Source organism: Chrysochloris asiatica, unplaced genomic scaffold, assembly GCF_000296735.1.
Source record: "Chrysochloris asiatica unplaced genomic scaffold, ChrAsi1.0 scaffold00004, whole genome shotgun sequence".
NCBI lineage: Eukaryota > Metazoa > Chordata > Mammalia > Afrosoricida > Chrysochloridae > Chrysochloris > Chrysochloris asiatica.
Genome location: NW_006408522.1, coordinates 23,304,170 through 23,328,634, shown reverse-complemented (window position 1 = coordinate 23,328,634; position 24,465 = coordinate 23,304,170). Strand labels below are relative to the sequence as shown.

General features: G+C 41.3%; 1 protein-coding gene and 1 pseudogene across 1 annotated transcript in view; one reads left to right on the top strand and one right to left on the bottom strand.

The window, feature by feature from the left end:
- GABPB1 (GA binding protein transcription factor, beta subunit 1) overlaps positions 1-3,299 on the bottom strand; it is a 93,011-nt gene extending 89,712 nt beyond the window's left edge. Inside the window, exon 1 of the mRNA XM_006831657.1 lies at positions 2,882-3,299. The gene's annotated coding sequence lies outside the window, so the exon portion shown is untranslated. The remainder of the gene's footprint in view (positions 1-2,881) is intronic.
- The window catches only part of LOC102817549, an 82,779-nt pseudogene continuing 61,096 nt past the window's right edge, over positions 2,783-24,465 (top strand).

Here is a 24,465-nt window from a genome sequence, read left to right as displayed (position 1 = left end):
CCATTCCACAAGAGATGAAACACCTCAGTAATTAGAAAGTCACCTTAGAGATGCTGGGCAAAGTAAAACACTACAACTATGTAAAATAAAACCAAGATCCAATTTGTTATCTATTTCAACAGCAAACATTAAAAATACACCTGGCATTTTCTAACAATTACATAGAGAATGACCAGATGCTTCCTGTTGATCCAACAGTAGAGAACTACAGACTGACAGATTCAGTTGAGAGTTCACGGAAAAAACTGAGAATGTAGCTTCCAACCAAAACCAATTAAAGCAAAGTAAATAAAACCTTAGAAAACCCACATTAACTCCAGAAGACCAATAACTCTAAACCTACAGCACCACACCAGGAAAATATATATATATATATATATATATACGAGGTATACATGTGCACTATTAAAAGTATTTAACGAAGTTTCACTGCAGGATTCCTTTTAAATCTGGAGCTCTGTTAGTGCTAGCTTCAAAAACAGTATTTACAACCAACTTTTCATAAGAACATCTAATATGGGAATCATGTTTTACTTATGTACATGATTAAAAAACAGAAATTAAAAAGTAATCACTTATATTTTCCAATGTTCAACACCCCTTCAAGATCATCAGAATAATGCAATCCATATTCGTGATAGTTTATGTACCTAAATACTAACCTTAAGAAAGCTTAAAGAACCCAAGGAAAAGTGTTAAAAACCAACTTTCTTAGCCCTATTTTTTGTGTATCTTACATAATATAGGGAGTGTGGCTGTTGTTAAGTGCCATCGGGTCAATTCCAACCCATAGCGACCCTGTACAGTTTCCAAGGAGCAGCTGGTGAGTCTGAACCACCGACCTTAATAGTTCAAACGACTTTGCTGAAAGTCTGACACATTAGCCCACAGTGCCGCACCAGGACTCCAGTGAGTGCAGTAACTCTGTATAATAAACACTAGACTGAAGACCACAAGGTTGGTGGTTCACGCCCACCAGTCGTTAGATGGGAAAAAGAAGAGACTTCTGCTCCCTCAAAAATGTACAGCCTAGGAAACCCTATACAGGGTCACTGAGTCAGAACAGACTCCACAGCACTTAACAACGTATCTTGATGTGATTTATACGGTGAGAGCAAGGCAGGAATAACACAAATCTCAGGATAAAAATACATAAAATGAGGCATGAATGTACAGTGGAGTTTCCCAGCAGTTAGTTACATGATATGATTTCCAAACAAATTAAATGCAGAAGTAGACTTAAGTATCTTCTATTAAACCAGGTCTTAAAGAGAATTGCAAAAGTGAGTTTACGTTCATGAATAACAAATCCAAGCAGAAAAGGAGAGAACGGATGTACAATTCTAAGAATGTAATCAATGCCACTGAAATGTACATGTAGAAATTGGTGTATTTGTGTATATTCTCAACAAAAAATAAATGTAAAAAAAATTTGCAGTAATACAAGCAGTGCCACTCCACTTACACATGATTTATGTTAACATGTAATGAATCAGTAAATACTTCAAAAGAAAGAAAATTAAGAAAAATAAAGTTGTCTTTGGTTTCCTTCAATTCGGTCTGACTGGAAGTGTCAAGGCTGATAGCTATGTGTCATTGAGAAGAAATTTAAACTAAAGCGAGTGGTTCTTCAGGTGGGGTAAAGCATCCACAAAAGGATTGTTTTAACCATTAACTTCTGCACAGTCGATTATGGTACATTTTTAATTCTGGGATGCAAACTGCTTTTACAAAGGTATTTTACTGGCAATATCAAACCTTTTTCCAGACAAAAACTAGGTCTGAAAGTAACTTGCCTGAATCGACTCAGAAAAATCAGTGTCCGGAGAAATAACTTAAAATATTTGCCATTACCAAGCCCCCTTCGAAAGTATGTTTCGGCCCCTCCTTTGAACAGATGTCTGTTTTGCTACAGTCCAATCAGTTTTAAAACAGGGGTATGTGTACAGAAAATAAGTTTCAAGTGGGAAAACACACACAAAGCAGACCTACAGAATTCCTTTAGTCTGTTTTCACTATGCACCCGGGATGCTAGGCAGTCTGAACAAGGTTGGAGCGCTTCAACGAAAACACACAAAATACACGCATTAACGGTGCCAGGCAGAAATGACCTGGCGAGATTCGCATCTTCTTTCCCGAAGCCGTCGCACTCGCAGGTCCCGCGGCAAGACCCTAAGACTTAGTCCGGAACATCCAGAAGAGCAGGCTTCGTACCCTCAGGGAATTCAAGTCCCCAAGACCATGGCAGTCGCCGCGCGGGACGGGCTGGGCTCTCCCGTTAACCCTTTCTGGGCCGTCCGCTCCCGCCGCGGCCCGAGCGCCTCCCGAACACGCGGGCCCCTCAGCACAACGCGCCTGGGGCCCGCCGCCCCTTCCTCGTACCGGGAAGCCCGGCAGGGTCGTCAGGCCGCTCAAACAAAGGAGCAGACGGCACAAGGCGAGAGTCCGGGCCGCGCCTGGCTCCTCGTCCGCACACCGCCCGCCTCCCGGAACACGCAGAGCCCCCCGCCGCCCCGGCGCGATCCCGGCCCGGCCCGGCCTCTCGGGACCGGTCTGGTGGGAAACTGCGAGGAGGACGCGGCGCGCCAGGCCCGAGGAGGGGGCGGCGGCCGCCACCATGTCTGCCAGCCCCTCCCAGAAGCGGGGTGCCCAGCGGACAAAGCGCGGCGGCGGCGCGGGCGAAGCGAGCGCCCAGGCCGACCCCGCCGACCCCCACGGAATAAGCGGGGCCAGGAGCCCCGGAAACCCGGCGCCTTAATGCAATAAACAGGAAATCGCGGGGATGATCTGGGTTCCGGGGGAAGTGGAATTATTTTTTACCAGCGAAGAGATCAACTTCCACATCCGGTGGTAACAGGGCCCTACACAGACCCGCACTGACCTGGAAAAGCTTCGGGAGCGGCGACGGGGGAGCAGCAGGAGGTGGTGCGGGGACCCGAGGCACCTCGTACCCGGCCGGGCTGACGCGGCCCCGCTACACACAAAGTGCTTCAGCTGCACAGGGCGCTATTTTCCGAAAATGCCGCGTCTGGTCGGCGCCCAAAATCCCCACCGAAAAGTCCCCCGTGCTGCGCGCGGAAGGACACATGGTGTGCGAGTGAGTCAAAGCTCCCAGCATCCCTCCCGGACCCGGCCCTCAATCCCTTAGCCTCAGCCTTTTCCGCCCCTGTCCTCGTCAGCAGATGCTTCTCCCACCCACCCCTGACCCCAGTTAGAAAAGTGAAAGGGGGGAGATATGTAATTTTTATTTTTTATGGAGGAGAGGAAAATGTCATTTCTACAGCTGCCACACAAAGAAACGGCGGACTGATCTGCGGCCGCAAGTCCCGGCACTCCCGGCGCCTGCGCGGCAGCGGGGGTGGTAGCTGCGGCCGGCCATGTGCGCGTCGGAGGTGCCGGTACATCCGCGGCCCTTTCCCGCCTGTTTCTGCGGTGGGTAGGAGTTTGGAAACTGATGTACGTGCACTAAGCACCCTTGTCTCTCCGACAGGACCATTGAGAGACTAGAAACCGGGGCTACTTCAGTTTAATTTACCAGTTCAGCCGCGTATCAGCCTAGAGGCTAGATGGAACGCAAAGTGGCCCTAGATTGAACTAGGCCTACTAGGAGGGTCGGGTCGGATGTTCCTTAGCCACTTCGCATAAACTTAGCAGTCAAGTTTCTCTAGTCCTGTTTTTTGTTTTTTCCCCAAGCGTTGCATACTGTCTCATACTGAGTAGATACATAGTAACTGCTTCCTGGAATGCTAGCACTTTAAGTAGGTAGAGGTTTGTTTTCCCAAAATTAGAATGTCAAAAGATTTTTAAGTGGTCTGTTTTATTGAGAAAGTTGTAAGTGCCATTGAGTCGGTTCCAACTAAAGAGTGACTCTGTATAGGGTTTGCGAGAATTGGCTGGTGAGTTTGAACCTCCGCCCTTGCAGCCCAGTGCGTATCCTACAGGAACACACCAGGGCTCCATAAAGTTGCAAACTTTTATTTTGAAATTTGTGTGAGTTGCTGAGGAATCCAACATTGGTATGTTTTTAATGGGGGGCCGTGGGAACGGTTTTTGCGATTTTTGGCATCCTGTATTTTAAGAGTCCTGGTGTGGAGCTGTAGAATAAAAACACTGGACTGCTAACTGCAATATCTGCGTTTCAGACCCACCAGCTGCTTCTTGGAAACCACCCTGTACAGGGTCGCTGTGAGCAGAAACCGACTCGATGGCAATAACAACGTACCTTACAGTTGGGACTGTCTGGGGCAATGCCGAGAGTTTAAACCTAGAGCGTTAAATGCCATCCAGTTGGTTCCGACTTAGGGACCCTGTATAAAGTTCCCTAGGAGTGGCTGGTGGGTTTGAACCGTTGGCCTTGCTGTTAGCTGGTCCAGTGATTCATCTCAGGCCATTTTTCTCCCGTTTACCATTTTGTAATACTGATGTAATAAAGATTTGCAGTTACTGTGCAACTGTAAAATAAAAGCAAGCTATAAATGACATAGCTGCATGTTTTCTGTGTGCTTTTTCATGATTTAATATTTGCATTGCTTCAGTTGGCAAACATCTGTCTGGATTTTTATGTCACATACTTTTCCTTTAACGTTGAGTTTATTTAGATAAGTGGAGTTCTAATGTGGCACTGTAGGATAAGCACATCCACAAAATCTGAAACCCACCAACCACTCTTGGAGAAAAACCTATGTTAACTGCCTAGAGCCAATTCCTACTCAGAGACCTCTTATAGAGTTTCTGTGGGTTTGAACCACTGACCTTATGGTTTGCAGTCCAGTGATTATCCTACAGCTCCACACCAGGACTCCTGAAAACCCTATGTTGTTAAGTGTGGTCAATTCGGTTCTGGCTCATAGCAACCCTGTATAGGGTGTCCGAGGCTTTAAATCAGCAAATGCAGAAAGTTTCATCTTTCTCCCTTGAAAATCCTATATTGTCAGGGGCCAGCAAGTCGGTACCAACTCAGCAGTCCTGTGCACACAGAAAGAAACACTGCCTAGCCTTGCACCAACCTCACAATCAATCATTGCTACACCTGAGCCCATTGCTGCCGTCTCTGTGCCAAGCCGTTCGTTGGGGGATCTTACTTTTTTTCTCCGACTCTCCACTTTACCAAACATTCTTCTCCAAGACCTGATTCCCTCCTGATAATATGTCTGAAGTATGAGAGATGGCCATATTGACTTCCAAGGAACATTCTGGCTGTATTTCTTCCAACACAGATCTGTTTGTTCTTTTGGCAGTCCATGCTACTTAACAATATTCCCCGCCAAAATCATTACTCAAATGCGTCAATTCATCTACGGTCTTCCTTATTCACTATCCAACTTTCTCATGCATAAGTTATTGAAAATACTGTGGCTTGCATTGTTGTTGTTAAGGGCTGTCGAGTCAGTTCCCACCCACAGCAACCCTGTATAGGGTTTCCAAGGAGCAGCTGGTGAGCTTGAACCAATGGCCTTGGTGTTCAAACCAACTTTTCAGTCCAGCACATTAATTCACAGCGCCGCACCAGGCATGGATTAGGTGCACCTTAGTCCTTGCTGATTTCTTCACTCTTGATCACTTTAAAGAGGTCTTGTGCAGCAGATTTGCTGAATGCAATACATCTGAAAACCCTACTGAGGGTAGCTGTTTGAACTTGGTACTTAACAATGAATGCCATACATTCTTGCAGTCATAATCTTATGCTATAGGCAGACAAATCAATAGGCATCATCAGTGGTATGAACAAAGTAAGCTGCTGAAAAGATTCTCAGAGGAGAATTTACTTGGGAAACGGGGGGCAAAAGCGTGCATGGAGTGGGACTGGAGAAGCAATTAATAGGAGACCGCCGGGGGAAGGGTCTTTCAGTTGGAAAAAGCAATAAGTGTAAATGGTAGGAGGCAAAACACAGGGGAGACTGTTGGCTGAAGAAGGCAATGCTGCTTCTACGAGCTGTAGAGATGTAGCCATGTGAATTCATGAAGGGCTTTGAAATGCTGTGTACTGGAATTTGCTTCTGAGAACCAATAGAAAGACAATGAGGATTCGGTTTGCATTTTAGAAAGCACAGTTAGACAAAACTTGGAGGCAAAGTAGACAATTTGGACAAAACGGTAATGCAGTGCAGAAGAGCATAATGACTTGCACTGAAGTAGTGCCAAATAAGAGCAAAGAAAATGGCCAAAGTGAATATGAAGTGGTTGATGATTTGGTTGCTGGGTAAGGGAATGATGAGAAGATAACATCAAAGATGGCTCATAAATGTGTTGGAGGAGCAGCTGATAGGATGCTAGTGTCTTCCTTGAGATTAGAAACAAGGGGAGAACACAGCATGTTGGGTTGGAATAAATTTCAGTTTTGGTCATGTAGAATTTGAAGTGCCTGCAAACAAACCTTATTTTTTTAAAGACCAGGAAAGATAATATCCCATAATAAGTTCCATGAAGAAAATAAAGGATGGTTGGATAAAGTGTTTCTGTGGGGGAGAAAGCAAACTCTTGATGATTGATCCAAGATTGCCTTACTGAAAAGGTATTCTGTAAACTGGGACTTGAATGGAAATAAGGCAAGGGCAGTATGCCAGACCAAAGGGAATAGCTGATCAAAGGCCCTAAAGTGAGAAGTTTGTTGTGTTGAGGGAGCAAAAAGAGACCAATGTGACTTAACTCTAGTGAACAAAGCAAGAAATTGTAGAACTCTCCAGAAGTGTTAAATCCCATGAAAACCATTAAAAGGTTTTCAGGAATGGATTATCAATACTCCAGGGCTAAAGTCAGAACCTGGATCATAGGGATCCACGTGAAGTGTTGCTCTTCATCCTGAATGATGCACTGACCATCTAGTGCTCGCTTCCTAGTCTCATGCATGATAGTGTAATTCCCAGCACAGATACCGTCCCATCGTTTGGTAACAGTAATGATAGAGGATGGATACAAGAGATATTTTGTGATTAGAATTGACCAGTGAAATATGAATCAAACATGAATCAAGGTTCAATTCATTCCTAGATCCGCTAAGCATGGTTAGTTGGGCTGATGCTGTCCAATAAAATATTTTAGGTGTTTTACATTCTTTTTTCATTACTATTTGAATTCTAATCTAATGTCTATTTTACACTTAAACAGTACATCTCAATGCTTGATTTAGCTTTCATAAAATAGATTGTTGAAAAAGTAAATTCACATACCTAAGTCATTCTAAACTTATGTTTCCTAATAACTAAGTCAAATAACAGGTTTATTTGAAATCTAATTTTAAATTAATTAAAGTTAAGATTAAAAATTCAGTGCCTCAGTTATGCTAGTCACAATGCTCATTAGCCACATGTGGCAAGTTGCTAACTTACTGGCTAGTGTAGTGTAGTGGAATAGAAGATAGTGGAAAATTTGTTGTTAAGTGCCATCAAATTGGTTCCGACCCATAGCAACCCTGTGTAGGGTTTCCGAGGAGCAGCTGGTGAGCTTGAACTGCCAACCTTGCAGTTCAAACGGCTTTGCAGTCTGGCGCATTAACCCACAGCACCACACCAGGAAAATTAGGCTCCGCAAAAACTTTGGAATCAGCCTGGAAGATCTCGGACTATAGGTTGAAAAATTGTGATTTAACCCAAGAGATACATGAGCAGTGGAAGATGTGTGAGCTGGAAGTAACACTCTCATGCTTAAGGCTGGTGAGAGACGGTTGAAACTAAAAGCAACCCTTCACTTGGGTCCCTACAGTCCAGGCTCTGGCTTCAGCCCTGCAGATTTAGAAGTATGATTTTTGTCACTTCTCTAGAGCAGTACCATCAGAGTTAAGGTCCATAGGCTTGTGCCAATCCATTAAGCCTTTGTTACTGATCCATGGCAAGACATTTGCAAAAATTGAGTGTAAAAATGTAGAAACTTTTATAGCAATTTAACAAATTTGTGTGCAGATCTAAAAAAAAAAAAGTTGAGCTTGTATCATACATGCCTTAATTTTTGTTTATTTACCTTTTCTAGTCATTCATTTTTATTGTATTTTACTTTAAAATGTTTATGATGTTTCACCATAGATAATTTATGAAACTCTGGAGGTGTCCAAACAAAAGGAATCAGAAAGATCAAGTTCCTTAGAAAACTTATCTAAATCTAAATGCCTCTTTTTTTTACTTTATAATGTCTAAGGACTCCTGGTATGGAACTGTAGGATCAGCGCTGGACTTAAAACCACAAGTTCAGAGTTCAAACCCACCAGCTGCTCCTCAGAAACCTTCTTCAGGGTCACTATGAGTCTGAACCAACTTGATGGCACTTCACAACATCATAACGGCTAAGAGAGGAATGGACGTCAACTCTTTTTCATTCTCCATAAAGATAGAAGACTACATGGAAATAACAAGTTGATATTGTTGCTGTTACTCAGTGCCATTGAGTTGGTTTCAACTCGTAGCAACCCCATGTGGGGTTTCTGGGGCTGTAAATCTTTACAGGAGCAGGAACACCTCATATTCCTTCCATGGAGCAGCTGGTGGGTTTGAACTGGCAACCTTGTAGTTAGCCTTCTAGTACTTGTCTTATAGCACCACCACCGGAGCTTCTGTAATTGCTGTTAGTCAAGTCACTTCTTACTCATGACCATGTGTTTCAAGTAGATCTGCTCCATAGGATTTCCAAGGCTTGACCTTTCAGAAGCAGATTGCTGGGTCTTTCAAGTTGCTTCAGTGGGCTTAAGCCGTCAACCTTTCAGCTAAATAGTCAACTACTATATGCTCCCAGGAACTCCACAGTGTATTAATTAATAGCTATCATTTATTAAAATGCTTCCTGTGTGCAAAGCCTAAATATATATCTATATATATTGTCGTCGTCTTCTTGTTATGTGCTGTGGAGTCGGTTCTGACTCAGCAACCCTGTACAGGATTTCTAAGGCTGTAAATCCTTACGGGAACAGAAAGCCTCATCTTTCTCCCGCGGAACAGCTGGTAGTTTTGAACTGCTGACTGTGAGATTAGCAGCCCAATTCGTAACCACTATGCTACCAGAGCTCCTTATATATTGTCTTTGTTGTTGTTATGTGCCGTGGAGTCGGTTCCAACTCATAGCGACCCTGTACAGGGTTTCCGAGGCTGTAAATCTTTACGGGAGCAGAAAGCTTCATCTTTCTCCCGCGGAACAGCTGGTGGTTTCGAACTGCTGACTGTGAGATTAGCAGCCCGATTCGTAACCACTACACTACCAGAGCTCCTTATATATTGTCTTTGTTGTTGTTATGTGCTGTGGAGTCGGTTCCAACTCATAGCAATCCTGTACAGAGTTTCCGAGGTTGTAAATCTTTACGGGAGCAGAAAGCCTCATCTTTCTCCCTTAGAACAGATGGTAGTTCAAACTGCTGACTGAGATTAGCAGCCTGATTCGTAACCGCTACACTACCAGAGCTCCTTGTATATTGTCTTACAACTCTATAAAATAGGTATTTTTACCTCCATTTTTTTTCCAATGAAGAAATTGACTAAAATAAGTTGAGTAACTTGTATAAAGCCACCAAACTGGTAAATATTGAAGGCAGAGTTCCCTTGTTATTTCAAGGCTAGTATTCTTAACTCTTTTTCATGCCATTGTAACTGTCATTGAATTGTGTCCCCCAGATGGTGTGGCGCTGTGGAATAAAGCACTGGACTGAAAGGTTAGTTTGAGCCATAAAGTCAACAGTTCAAATTCACTAGCTGCTCCTTGGGAACCCTATGCAGAGTTGCTATGAGTCGGAATCAACTCAATAGCACTCAACAACAACCAAATATCTGTTAGCTTGGCTGGGCCATTATTCTTAATAGCGTGGCTATTATGTGATGTTTCCTTAAGGGTGAGCTGCAATATCCTTAATCCCATCACACCCTGATCAAATGTAAAGGAGTTTCCCAGAGTTGTGACCCGTAACACTTTTTATCTTTACAAGAAATAAAAGGGCGAGAGAAGTGCACAGAGATCACAGGGACCTACCACCACCAAAAAAGAAGAGACAGGAGTGGAATGCGTCATTTGGACCAGGTTGTGTGCACTGTACAGCTCCTAGATCCAAGGGAAGATTGATGCCAAGACACTTTCATTAATGTAATACAAATATTTCTGCTTTGTAATAGTGCTCAATTTATTTACTCATTATTGTTGTTGCTAAGTGCCGTTGTCAATTCTTATTCAGAGTGACCCTATGTAGAGTTTCTGTATAGCTGCTGGTTGGTTTGAACTACCAACCTTGTGGTTAGCAGTCCAGGGCTTTTCTTACAGCACCACAGGGAAATGCAAATCAACCACAATGAGACACCACAGTACACACAGCAGAATAACTCAAATGGAAAACCAAATGCCAATTGTTAGTTGAGATCTGGAACTAGACAGTGCTGGTAGGAATATATAGTGATTGTATGGTCACAAGAAATGCAAAGTTCAAAAGAACGGGCAAAACCAAATTAGATTTAAGGATCTATGTGTAGCTGGTAAAAATTATAAAGAAGCACCAGGCAGGATCATAAAAAGCAGGCTCGTGTTTACCTTTGTGGGTAAGTACTTAGGAGGAGACTCAGGGGCATCTCTGGGTTACTGGCAATGTGCTATTTCTTGACATGGGTGGGGGCTACACTGGTGTTCACTTTGTGGTTTATTTTGCTCTAGGTTTCATGCGTCTATACTAAGCCTGCTAACAAGTTAGAAAACAGTCTCATCGGGACAGTGCTGGATCCGCTACCGTTCCCTCTCTGGCTAAGGCAATCTTTCTGTAAAGGCATTAATAGAGTTCTGTCAGTTTTTATAGTCAGTAAACCTAGTTTCAGAGATGCCTGCATCTTCTTATGTCTAAGGTGCCTGATTAAATCTATTATCTAGAATTTTATAGCTTAACTCTTCGATAAGGTACCTGGCTGTCATCCTTACGTGTTTCCTGTAGAAATTTAGGGAAATTAGTAGTTACAGTGGCCTGACATAAGGAGCAAGAGGAGGAAAAAGGAAGATTTAGAATTAGAGAAATAGTTTAAAAGTTACTATAAGAAAACCAAAACCAAATCTACTGCAGTCAACTTGATTCTGACTCAGCATTTCCGAGACTAAATTTTTACTGGAGCAGAAAGCCTCATCTATCTCCTATAGAGCAACTAGTGGGTTTTAACTGCCCACCCTTGTGGTTTAGCAGTCCAATGCTTGTCCTGTAGCACCACCGGCACTGTAAGAGTCCAGGTAAAAGATAAGATAGGCCTGAATTCTAAGGGTAGCAGCAGTGAAGAATGTAAAAGTGTTCTGCATAAGTGGTGTGTCGCTGTTGGATCAGCATTGGACTGCGAACCACAAGGTCAGCAATTCAAACCCACCAGTCTCTCCTGAAACCTTATACAGGGTCCATATGAGTCTTAACTGACACAACGGCACTTTAATAACAACAACTAGGGGTAGTATTTGTTATTAAGTGCTGTTGAGTCGATTCCAACTCATAGCGACCCTGTATAGGATTTCTGAGGAGCAGTATGGTAACATAAAAACATGGCATTTGGAATGAAAAGTCCCAAGTTCAGGTTTAAAAAGTGAATCTTAGTCTACACTAACTACTCGCTATGCTTACAACCTGAGCAAGTCTCCTAACTTGCCTTTATTTTTTATGTGGGAAGGAGAAAAATGAAAACCAACATTTTCTTGTTTGTAACACTTGTTAAGTGCCCTCAAGTTGGTTACAATTCGTTGCAAGGTTTCCAACAAACAGCTGGTGGGTTTGAACTACAGAACTTGCGATTAGCAGCCCACTGCTTATCTTCCAGTGCCATACAAGCTATTAAAATGCCATATAAAATGTTTATTGATACCTGGTTAAGTGTGATGGGAAAGACATTAGGTGGATTGAGTATTTGAGCCTGAGTGATGGCAAGAATACAGATAGCATGAAGGAAATGAAACCAAGAGAAGTGTTTGCAGAAAGATGACAAATTCTACATACATGTTGAGTTTACGATGGAGTTGTTAAAGAAATACAGACATCAATACTCTGAAAAAAGTTAGAAGTTATCCACATATTGGCAATAATGAAAGCCATAGGAGTAAATGAGATCACTGGGAAAGAATATGGAAAACTAAAGCCAGAAGAAGCTATACTTCTTCCAACACAGATCTGTTTGTTCTGACCCATAGTGACCCTGTATAGAGTTATGAAGGAACAGCTGGTGAGCTTGAACCACCAAGCTTGCGGTTCAAACTGACTTTGCAGTCCAGTGCATTAACCAACAGCGCTACCCCAGGATGGACAAAGTAAAACTGTCTCATAGATTTTCACAGGCTGAAATCTACAGAAGCAGACTGCCACATCTTTTCTTATAGCAGCTGATGGGTTTAAACCACCAACCTTACAGTTAACAGCTGAACTCTTAACTATTGTACCACTGGGGGCTTCCTGAAACATGTACAGTAATGCCTCCTCTCTGCCTGTTGTACTTCTCTAAATGTGGGGGAACGAGACAAATATTTGTATTTTATACTTCTGGCAATAAGAGACAAAAAATCAAGATCAAGATAGCAAATTCTGGCTAGGTACTCTTGCTAGGCAAGTGCTTTGAATCTGAAGGCTTGAAAGAAGGGGGAAAAGGAATAACATTCTTACTATGTGGTTTCATGTTTACTGATTTGTTCATGTACCACCTAGAACTATCTTAGTTATGGATAGGTGTCCCTCATGTTTGGAAACACTGGAATGTTATATAATTTTGGTTCACTGTTTACAGTGCAAATTCAGTCACCAGAAATTGTAAGAGAAAAAATCAAAATGGTTTTTGCCAGCCAAAATCATTAAGACTCAGGATGGAAGATAATTTCTGAGCGATGAACACATTCCTTTTGAAAAGTGGCTGTATCTCCTTAAAATTTAGAGTAATGCACTGTAATTAATGAATACTTTACTAAATATTCCTATGAGGTTTATTAAAACAATTTAATTATTAAAATAGGATTATACCATTAAAGGAATTTTTTTTTCAATGCTCTACAGTGCAAGTACTCAGTTCCTTCATACATGTTTTCAGATTTACAGATGAATAATGTGTGGCTGTTTTACAAACAAACCCCTGAAGAATTATTAATTAATTGCTGGAGCATGCTGTATTCTATCTTTGCTTACCCCTGAGTTCTAGAGAAGACCCCCAGTAAGAAAGTGAAATTGGTAAAGCTGTTGATATCAGAGTTTCCCAGAGGCACCGAAAACTTTGAATCCCAGAATTGCTTAGCCATAACCATTTCATTCTACTCAACCTTGTATTTTGCATACGAGTTGATTGATTTGAACAACTCAAATCATACATATATAACTAAATTTTAAGACAGTAGGCATTTAATGATTGTTCATGTAGCACCGTAGACTAAGTACTGATTGCTAATAGCAAGGTTGGTGGTTCAAACCCACCAGCTGCTCCTCAGAAACCCTGTGAATTGGAACCAACTTGATAATACTTTTAACAAGTTAGGGCTTCCAGCCAATGAGAAAAAATTTTGAATTAACTATTCACTGTTTCAGAAATCAAAACAAAAAATTACTGTTTTCCGTGTATTCAACTCTCCACCCACAAGGTAAGTTCTGTTTTTTCCTCATTTGTATACAAAAGGAAGCATACCATGCATACTCTTTTTGTACCTTGAACTTGTTTTTTTTCTTATCAATGCATAACACACATCCTTATTTTTAATCTCTAGGTTATTTAGCCAGTCGTTACCCAGTTAAGGGACATTCAGATTTCTCATCTTTTGTTGTATTGCTCTGAAAAAGTGTATATATAGCTACCATTACAGAACATTTTGATCAAAAGAGGGGAAATGCAAAACAGAATTTCAAATTTCCACAGACTAGAATCTAGAGTCATGGAGGATGGATGAATCCTTGAAAGTTGCCTTGAGATACTTTTAAAGCAAAACTATCCCCAGCAGTCTTCTTAAAGTGAACAGTGGGAGTACTCGTGTGCCGTGGCGTCGGTTCCGCTCCATAGCAGCCCTGTGTAGAGTTTCCGAGGCTGTGAATCTTTACAGGAGCAGAAAGCCTCATGTTTCTCCCACTGAACAGCTGGTAGTTTCAAACTAGTTACTATGTGGTTAGCAAACCAACTCAACCACTATACTACCAGAGCTCCTTAAAGGGTAAGAAAGGTCTGCCTTGATTGGTTATTGTGAATTATGTGATAGTTTACATGGGAGAACATTAATTTTACATTCATTCTATCGTATATCGTCTCATTGCCACGGTTACAATCCCCTCCATGCATCATCAACCAACCAAAGGGTATACCCTGCAGTCCTGCCCCCAGTACTCCCTAGGTCTTCAGCACACAATCGCTCTCCCTCTCTAGATCTAAAGTCTCCAGCTGCTCCATCGCTCCACGTCATCATCTCTGGCTCCATTTCAGGTATCACTGCTTCTCTGGGTAGGGTCCCACTCTCTGCTCTTCTCCCTTGATGGTCCTAGGGACCTCCGCTCCTAGACTGAAAAGTTAATCACTCCCCTCCTTGCTATAAAGCATCATGCTCTTCTAAGAACAATGTTGTTAAGTGCTGTTGAATCGGTTCCCACCCATAGAGACCCTATATAGGGTTTCCAAGGAGCAGCTGGTGAGTTTGAACTGCCGACCTTGCAATTCAAACCTAACTTACGGTCCAGTACCTACCAAATTGACAACAGCAACTCAAAAGATTAGATAAGAACCTTTAGGGAGCAGTGAGTTTGTTAATCAGGGAGGAACAATTCAAATGGTTGCACAACTGAAAAAACTGTGATCAGTGTCACTAAATAGAAAAGGTTGAGTTGGTGTATGTTTTGCTGTGTGTATTCTCAACAACAAAGTAAAATTTAGAAGGATTAAAAAATATATCTTCCCTTTTCATCTTGATATATACTGCCATTTGTCCTCAATAGAGTAATACCAAATGTTTCTACACTGCTTTGCTGGTAGGCTAGAGTGTTAACCAAATTTTTGGAATTTTGCCTGGCAGCTTTTGAAGGACAAACTATTTCAGGTCCTACTTACTATTTCCAAGGTTAATAACAAAATCAGTTGGTTAAATGGGGGAAATGAGTCTGGGCTCACAGGATTTGTTCAAGATACAGAAATTCTATGCTGCTGCTGCTGCTGTTGCTGTTAAGGTGCCATCGAGTCAGTACCGATTCATGGCGACCCTAAGCACAACAGAAAGAAACACTGTGCCAGCTCCTACTACTACACACCCACACCTAATGAAAACACGGTCGCTTGTACAAAGCAGCCAGCTAACCAGGAAAGGGGCCGAGAATGACTACTAGTAACCCCACCTACACTTGTTTTGTTTTTGTTTTTTCAAGTTTGCGAGCTTACCAGGATCTGAGAAGGTCCTTCAGGTGTTGTTTGAACTGCAGTGAATCAACCTGTTAAGAAGAGGAAATTATTTTGTGAAAAATTCCCCTAAAATGATAGGAGCTGAAAGTGATTTCTAATGAACCTTTCTTCAGTACTCAGGTGGTGTAGGGAGGGCTAAGTAGAGATGTTAGTCTGTGGAATTCACCTTTCCTAAGGGTTGGGGCTGGTATCTAGAAATGATTTATCTGAGCAAGGGTAACTTAGAGAAGAAAGTTAGATGTAGCTTGCCAACCATTATATTCATTTTATAAATCATGGATTGTAGAGCATCTTAAATTTTAATCTTTAGAGGCCAACTGCCCAGGTTTGAGTCCCAACTACATAACATGCTGGCACTGTGTCCTCAGGGCACTCACATAATCTCTCTCTACTAAAGTTTCCTTTAAAAAAAAAAAAAAAGTTTAAATCATGTAAAGTACCAAGAAAAGTGCTTAGCACATATTAAGGATTCAGTAAACATTAACCTGGTGTAGCGCTGTAGGATAGGCAGGCACTGGACCTTAAGGTTAGTTTGAAACATAAAGTTGGCGGTTCAAATTTACCAGCCGCTCCTTGGCAACCCTATGTGGGGTCGCTATGAGTCGGAACCAACTCAACATCACATAACAAAGCAACAAGCATTAACGTAGTACGTTGCCATTTTCAAATAACCAGCACTGCCTCTGAATAGCTTTGTTAACAGTGCCTGATCTGTACATATTTAGGCAACTACATGCCTCCTCTGAAAGTCATAGGGTTAGCTTTGGAAAGAATGCTTTCAGGCCTTTTAAAACTCTGATTTTCAAACCTCTAGACACCTTATAATTGTTAATGTATTTTGGTACCTCTCCTTTCTCGTCAAAATTAAACTAGGTGATATAATTGTTTTTCAATTAAAGTGAATTAAAATTAATTTGATTTTGAGAATGTCACATTGAAGTAACTTCTACAGATGCAGGGTGTTGTAGTGTGGGGCATGGTATCAAAATAACATATCGGTGTAGATATCTGAAAAAGTAAAATGAATTCATGCTTCATTGGTTCTTTTTTATTTTTTGATCCTCACCATTCCCACTTTTCTTATTTTTCTCCTTTGTAATGAAGTTGTCCTCATTACTGGGCTACCTCCCATCACCACTAACAGATTAAAATTAGTCACCCACACATCTCAATCAGACATTAATCACTCATTAACCCAACCTGATTGACCTTCAGCTCCATTGTCAGGTTCATGTGTGAGTCCGGTAAAGTGTGCTACGGAAATGCATGTTCTTGTCTGTCATTAAGGCTGTCACCTTTTTCCAGCTTTTTGGATTTTTAAAATTTCTTCTCACTTTGTAGAGTACCAACTCAGTATGCCTCTAGTTCCCACATGTTTATAAAAGTTAATCCAAAATAAATTTGTGATGACTACTCTGGTAGCGTAGTGGTTACAAATCAGGCTGCTAATCTCATGGTCAGTGTTCAAAACTACCAGCTGGTCGCCGGAGAAAGATGAGACTTTCTGCTCCCATAAAGATTTACAGCCTCGGAAACCCTGTACAGGGTCGCTATGAATCAGAACCAACTCCACAGCACATAACAACCACAAAATTAATAGCATCCTATCTCCAACATTGCAGGGTTCTATCTTGGCTTGGCACTGTGGATTAATGCGCCAGACTGCAAAGCCATTTGAACAACAAGGTTGGCGGTTCAAGCTCACCAGCTGCTCCTTGGAAATCCTATGCAGGGTCGCTGTGGGTCAGAACCAACTCAGCGGCACATAACAATAACAATGAGCAAAATACTGAATAATACACGAAGCATCAGAAGAAGCTGGAAGGAATACACATTCACTGTACCAAAGAGAAATGGTTGATGTTCAAGAACCTGTGATACTGAGGAAGAATCCAAGGTACACGGAAGGCATTGGCAAGGAAATGATGGAATGCAAATTGAAATCTTTCAACAAACTGATGCGGCACTAGAGGCTCTCACTCATCTATGCCAAGAAATTGGCAAGACCTGGCCTGCTGATTGGAAGAGATCTATGTTTGTGTCCATTCCAAAGAGAGGTGACTCAATGGAATGCAGAAATCATCAGACAATATCATTAATAGTGCATGCAAGTAAAAAACTGCAGCAGTACATTGACAGGGAACTGTCAGAGGTTCCGGGTCAGGTTGGATTCAGACAGGAACAAGTAACAAAGGATACCATTGCTGATGTAAGATTGATCTTGGCTGAAAGCAGAGAATATCAGAAAAATGTATACCTGTGCTTTATTAACTATGCAAAATGTTTCCATTGTGTGGATCATGACAAGCTATGGACAGCATTATGGAGAATGAGTATTCTGCAACACTTAATTGTGTTCATGACGACACTGTACATAGACCAAGAGCCAGTTCAAAAAGAACAGGGGGATATTGAATGGTTTAAAATCAGGAAGGGTGTTGCATTCTTTCATCATACTTATTCAGTCTGTATGCTGAGCAAGTAATCTGACATGCTGGATTATATGAAGATGAACGTGGCATCAGGATTATGTTATTTATTGATCCAGTTGTGAGGTTTCTGTTTACTTTACATTGAGGTGCAGCCTTTGGTATGGGTTGCACCTCAATGTAAAGAAAACAAAAGTTCACAAGTGGACCGATAAATAACATCAAGATAAATGGAGTAAAGATTGAAGTTTTCAAAGACTTAATTTTGCTCAGATCAACCATCAACACTCAAAAAATCAAAAGACATACTGCATTAGTCAAATTTGCTGCACAGACTTCTTTAAAGTATTGAAGAGCAAAGATTTCAGTTTAGAACTAAGATGTGCCTGACCCAAACCATGGTATTTTCTGAGCAAATCGGAGAAACTGGGTTATATGAAGAAAAATGTGGCATCAGGATTGGAGGAAGACTCATTAACAACTTGCAATATGCAGATGATATAACATGGCTTGCTGAAAGTGAAGAGGACTTAAAAACTTACTGAAGATCAAAGATCACAGCCTTCTTGTATGGATTGCATCTCAATGTAAAGAAAACAAAAATCCTCACCACTGGACCAATAAACAACATTCTTATCAACGGAGAAAAGATTGACGTTGTCAAGGACTTCTTTCTTCTTGGATCAACTATCAACACTCATGGGAGCAGCAGTCAAGAAATTAAACGACATTTCGTTAGGCAATCTGCACAAGACCTTTTTAAAGTGTTGAAGAACAAAGATGTCAGCTTGAAGACTAAGGTGCGCCTGACCCAAGCCATGGTATCTTCAGTAACCTCATATGCATGTGAAAGCTGGACAGTGAATAAGGAAGACCATAGAAGAATTGATGCTTTTGAGTTAAAGTATTGGAGGAGAATATTCAAAGTGCCATGGGCTGCCCATAGAACCAACAGGTCTGTGTTGGAAGAAGTGCAGCCAGAGTGCTCCTTGGAAGCCAAGAGCAGTTATATCTCTGGTAGCATAGTGGTTACGAATCGGGCTGCTAATCTCATGGTCAGCAGTTCGAAACTGCCAGCTGTTCTGCAGGAGAAAGATGAGGCTTTCTGCTCCTATAAAGATTTGCAGCTTCAGAAACCCTGTGCAGGGTCACTATGAGTCAGAACCGACTCCATGGAACTTAACAACAACAACAACAACATGGAGTCCTATAATTTAAGACAGTAGAACTGCTCTTTATGGTTTCCAAGACTATAAATCTTTACAGGAGCAGACAGCACTTAACTCACAGCACCACCAGGGTTCCCTGAGTTTAAAATAAGAAGCATGTAATTACAGATGCACACTTATTCACTTTGTGGGCTTGTAAGTGACATAGGAGTCCTAGTGTAGTACTGTAGGATAAGCACTAACGACAACACAGATGGAACAAATATCACAAGGCAATGGCTTTTAACAAACCGAAATTCTCTCACAGTTTAAGAGGCAAAAAGTTCAAATTATCTGGAAAATGGTCCTTGTCTCCTTTTAGTATCTGTAGGCACATCATTCCTTGGAGATTCCCCATGTGTCTTGCATCTAGGAGCTTCATAGTGCAAGGACCCCAGGTCCAAAAGCTGCACTCCACTCCTGGCCTTCTTTCTTGGTGGTGATAGGTCTCTGTTCTGTTTACTTCTCTCTTACTTTATCTCATTTCATAAGATAAAAGGTGTTTCTTGCCACAACTCTGGGAATCTCCTTACATTGGATCAGGGTTATAATGGGATTAAAAGAGGTGTGTCTCCACCCATAATCCTCTTAGTGGTTTAGCACATCAGATCACATCATGGGGATCATCACATAATTGTCAAGCCACTAAGAAACTTGGCCCAGCCAAGCTGACATATTTTGGTATTGGTGGTGGTTGTGTGCTGTTGACTTCAGTTTCTAAGGCTGTAAATCTTTACAGAAGCAAAAAGCCTCATCTTTCTACCACAGAGCAGCACATATTTGTTGTTGCTATAAGTGCTGTCGAGTTGAGTTGGTCCCATCTCAGTGACCCTGTAAAGGATTTTCAGGGAGCAGCTGGTTAAGTTTGAACTGCCAACCTTGCAGTTCAAACCGAACTCGCAGTCCAGTGCATTAGCCTGCAGTGCCACACCAGGACTCTGGCACATAGAGGGACACAATTCAATCCATGACAGCTGCTAACTGACAGATTGGTGGTTCAAACCCACCAATCAGCTCCATGAGAGAAAGACCTGCTAATCTGCTTCTATAAAGATTACAGCCTGGAAAATTCTCTGGGACAGTTCTGCTCTGAGTTAAAAATCAACTTGACAGTACCTAACAACAATCATAAAAAGGAGTCATTAATTTTATTATCTATGATCATATTTTTTATTATAATAGCATTATGATTAAGTTTTTTAATTGAGAATCTTTGAGAGTTACACACGGAAATATTTTTAGTAGAACTATTTACCTGTTATTTGTTTCAAAATAATCCTGAGTCAGGACAGGAGATAAAGGGTTGCCAATAAAAGGAAATAAAAAAGAATGAAGGATGGTAATTACAGAAGCCATGGGGCCTCTTTATATTCTATTTCTGTATATGTTCAAGTGTATTATAATAAAAATATTTTAAAATTATAATTGTGTACAAATAAATGACTATAATTATGCTTTCATTGTCATATCTTACATTATTCTGTTATTGTTGTTGTTAAATGCTGTCGAGTTGATTCTGACTCATAGCATCCTGTGTAGGGTTTCCAAGCTGGTGAGCTTGAACCGTTCACCTTGCCTTTCCAACCAGCCTTACAGTCCAGCACATAAACCTGCAGCACCACACCAGGACACCTACATTATTCTAGGTGGGTCTAATACCTGCTGACGTTAATATATAAACGTATCAGCAGGTTAATAAAGAGTTTTCAAATTAAATGTCCTTCTGATGGGTTGCTATGACTTACCAAGCATGGAAACTAAAATTACTGAGTAATAGTACACATTGGATTTCACTTACTGTGCATTTATTTAGCAGCTACTAAAATACTTTCACATAGATTATCTCCATAAGACAGCTGTTATTCTCATTTTACAAATGAGAAAATATGAACTCTAAGGTTAAAAATAACAAAATTAGGATTCTTTCCTCATTGGGACTGCCTCCCAAACTCATTTTATTTTGACTGTGACATGCTGCTGCTCACACAGAGCTAACTCCCCTTTATTCATGCTGTTTCCTTTTTGCCTGAAAGCTTGGCACCAGGGGTAAAGCTCACATAAAAGTAGGGAAGTTTTCTGGGGTCGTTGTCCTCTCCTTTGCTGTTAAAGCATCTGCGGTCCCAAGGCACTAAATGTAAGGTGCACTATATGTAAGGAAACTATGGAATAATGAAAGTACTCTAGACTAAAACTCACCAAACTTTGGTTTTTCAAGAATATATTTGAGATATGAAGTGAGAGGAGACACACAACAACACCCAGACTTGCAGATAGTACCCATTTAAGTTAGCCTCGATGGCTTGATAATCAGAACTCGGCTAGAGGAAGTTTTTTTTTTTTTTAATAACTGAGCATAAATTGCTACAATTTGATGAACTTGACCTGTACTCATGGAAGTAGTAACTCCACCAACAGAGAGGGAAGGAGTCTTCACATCAAGTATCAATACTATCCCCTCTGTACACAGGGTAGATAGGGACAGGCAACTTAGACATTGTCTTTCTAAAATGAGGGGGCGATAAAGGCACAAAGTGACTGACTTACAAGCTTTCAAGAAGGAATTTAGTTTAAGAGTGTGTGAGGGAAGATAGAGTCCCCACTAAATAGTTTTCGTCTTGTCTAGATGGGTCTGGTGAAAAGAGATGGGGACAAGATTCTTATGATTCAACAGTGAGTAATTGTTATCATGACTAATTGTAACTGTCACAACTGTAAAAGAAGCTTTATAACAAAAATGGGGAGTAGTTAATCTTACTGTCCAGAAACAGAGGACCCTAGGATCGTCAAGGGAGAAGGGCACAAGTGGAATTTGGGACCTTATCCAGAAAAGCCACCAGAGACGGGGACATGGAGAAAGGGAACAGCTGAGGACTCTAATTCATGGGAGGAGAGGGACTGAGCTGGTGGCCAGGAGGCCGACTTGCAGGATGTGCCCTTTGGTGGTATAAATTATTATATATGCTTGAGTGTTTTTAAAAAAAGAAAGCTAAAATGAATAGAAACACTGTTAACTGATGGTACACAGAGGAGATTATAATAATTATAATGAAACAAGGTGTATGATTTGTTGAATGTAAAACTGATGATCTGCCCTGTAAACTTTCCCTCAATTCACAACAAAAACTTAAATATATATATATATATTTGATATTTACTATATATGTGTGTGTCACATACTGGTCAAGGTGCTAAACTGATAATTTCATCTCACTTTCAGTTTATAATAAGAGTTTAAAGATAGCTTTGTTCTCCATCATCCCTGTTTCCTCACTCTACCCCATCCACTTAAAAATCAAAAACACCACTACCATGAAGTTGATTCAGACTCACAGTGACTAAATAGGGCGCAGTAGAACTGCTGTTCAGGGTTTCTAAGACTGAATCTTTACAGGGATAAACAGCATCATCCTTCTGCATCAGAGCAGCTGGTGAGTTCCAACCACCAGTAATCTTTAGTTTGCAGCTCATCACTACATTCCCTCAGAATCCACAGGGCTCCTTACATTCCCTCAGAATCCACAGCTATGCAACTTAGAAAATGGAGTAAATGCAAGGTAGAAACGTACCCCCAACTAATGCTGAGCAGCCAGCCTAACTATTCAATCTCGGCTTTCTGCTTTCTCTTCCCAAGAACCCTTGGGAAAACTCTCCAACTCACAAACTGGTTGTACAATGAAGATCTAAGAATTACATATACGGTGGCAGAGTAACACAATTCCCACCCTGAAATATGTACTGGAAAGAAGAGACTAGGTTTCCCAATCACTTGTGATTAAAACAAGATTGAAATCTATTTGGGATCTGGGTCAATATTCCTTTCCCACTCCTTACTTCCTCTCCTTGCTCCCCAAAATACCATAATTGAAGGAACCTAAAATAACCAGCAGTACTTAAAACCATCTCCTGTTGACTAACCCAGAGAGTTGATAGTATCTGATAGACTTGTACTTCTTTGTGCACTCTCCTTGCCCTTGAATGTCTGCATCTCAATGCAAGTGCAAACTCCAGTTTTATCCACCAAGATGTCATTTGACCAAGATGCCATTACAGAAGCTGTGCCATGTTTGATTCTGAAAAAAGACTTTGACAGTTGAGCCTCAAAAGATAGAAAACTACAAGAGAAATTGTTGTTATTGTTATTTGCTGTCCAGTCGGTTCCGACCTATAGTGACACTTACAGGGATTTTGAGGAGCAGCCAGTGACCTTGAACCGCCGACCTTGCAGTTCAAATGGCTTTGCAGTCCGACGCATTAACACGTAGCACCACACCAGGACTCCACAAGAGAAATTAGAAGTTTCTAATTAAGAGAATACCTACAACCAGCAGTAACAGCAAAGTTCTAAAACTCAGAGGACGCTCAATGCTGGCAAGGAAGTGGAGAGACTCCTATATTCTGGTGGGAATGCAAAATGGTCCAACCACTCTGGCAAAGAGTATGGTGCTTCCTTCAGAAAGTTGGAAACAGAAATACTGTATGATCCAGCAATTCTTCTACTTGATATATATCCACAAGCAATATGAGCCATAACACAAGTAGATGCATGCACACCAATGTTCATAGCAGCACTAATTCACAGTAGCAAAAGATGGAGACAGCCTAAGTCAATGGAAGAATGGATAAACAAACTTTGGTACATATACACAATGGAATATCATGCTACCTTGAAGAATAACAAGGAAGCTACAGGCCACCGCATAACATGGATGAACCTTGAGGACATCTTGAGTGACATTAGTCACAAAAGGACAAATATTGCATAAGACCATTATTGTAAAAGCTTAAGAAAATAAAACCATACTAAAAGGGGGAAAATTGTTAATTATTGGGGTGGGGAGGACAGTAAAGCATAGGGTAGGTGATAGACACATCATACTTCAGGTGTTGGGGAGGGCAATGGAAGAATGGAAGGAGGGAATGTAAGAACAAGGTAGATAGGGGAACATTGAGGCAGATTTGCATGGACTAACTGGGACAGAGGTAAACAGTGATGTATGCTCAACCTCAGAACAACAGGGCTCTGTGATACAAGGATCGAGATATAGTCTGAATAGGTAAAAGAAGAAATAATGTTAAGATGCTTGACTATCTTATGAAAGTTAATTTCCCTTTCCTACTATTGTAAAATAGACATATGCATGGGATCAAAAGGAATATTGGAAAACATGATTACAGAAAGCTTGTTGGCCTGTCTTCAGCCTATAACTGATTAGAATACCTAAAAGGGGTTCTAGAACTTGTCCAGTAAAACAGTCTTCCTGTGGAGCCTTTGTAGTGTATAGGGCCTTAGGTGGAATCCTAAGCCCCATCCAGAACCTTCTGAGGTGGGACATTCCCACTTGACAGGACAAGCAGACCACACTGGAGCAGCTAGAAGAACAGAAGATACTTCTTAAAAGAAAGACCATCCAGAGAAGCAGCAGCACCAGAGATGGAGATAGAGATGGGGGCATGGAGGACTCTAGATTCATCAACTAGGAAGAGAAGGACTAAGAACTGGTGGCCAGG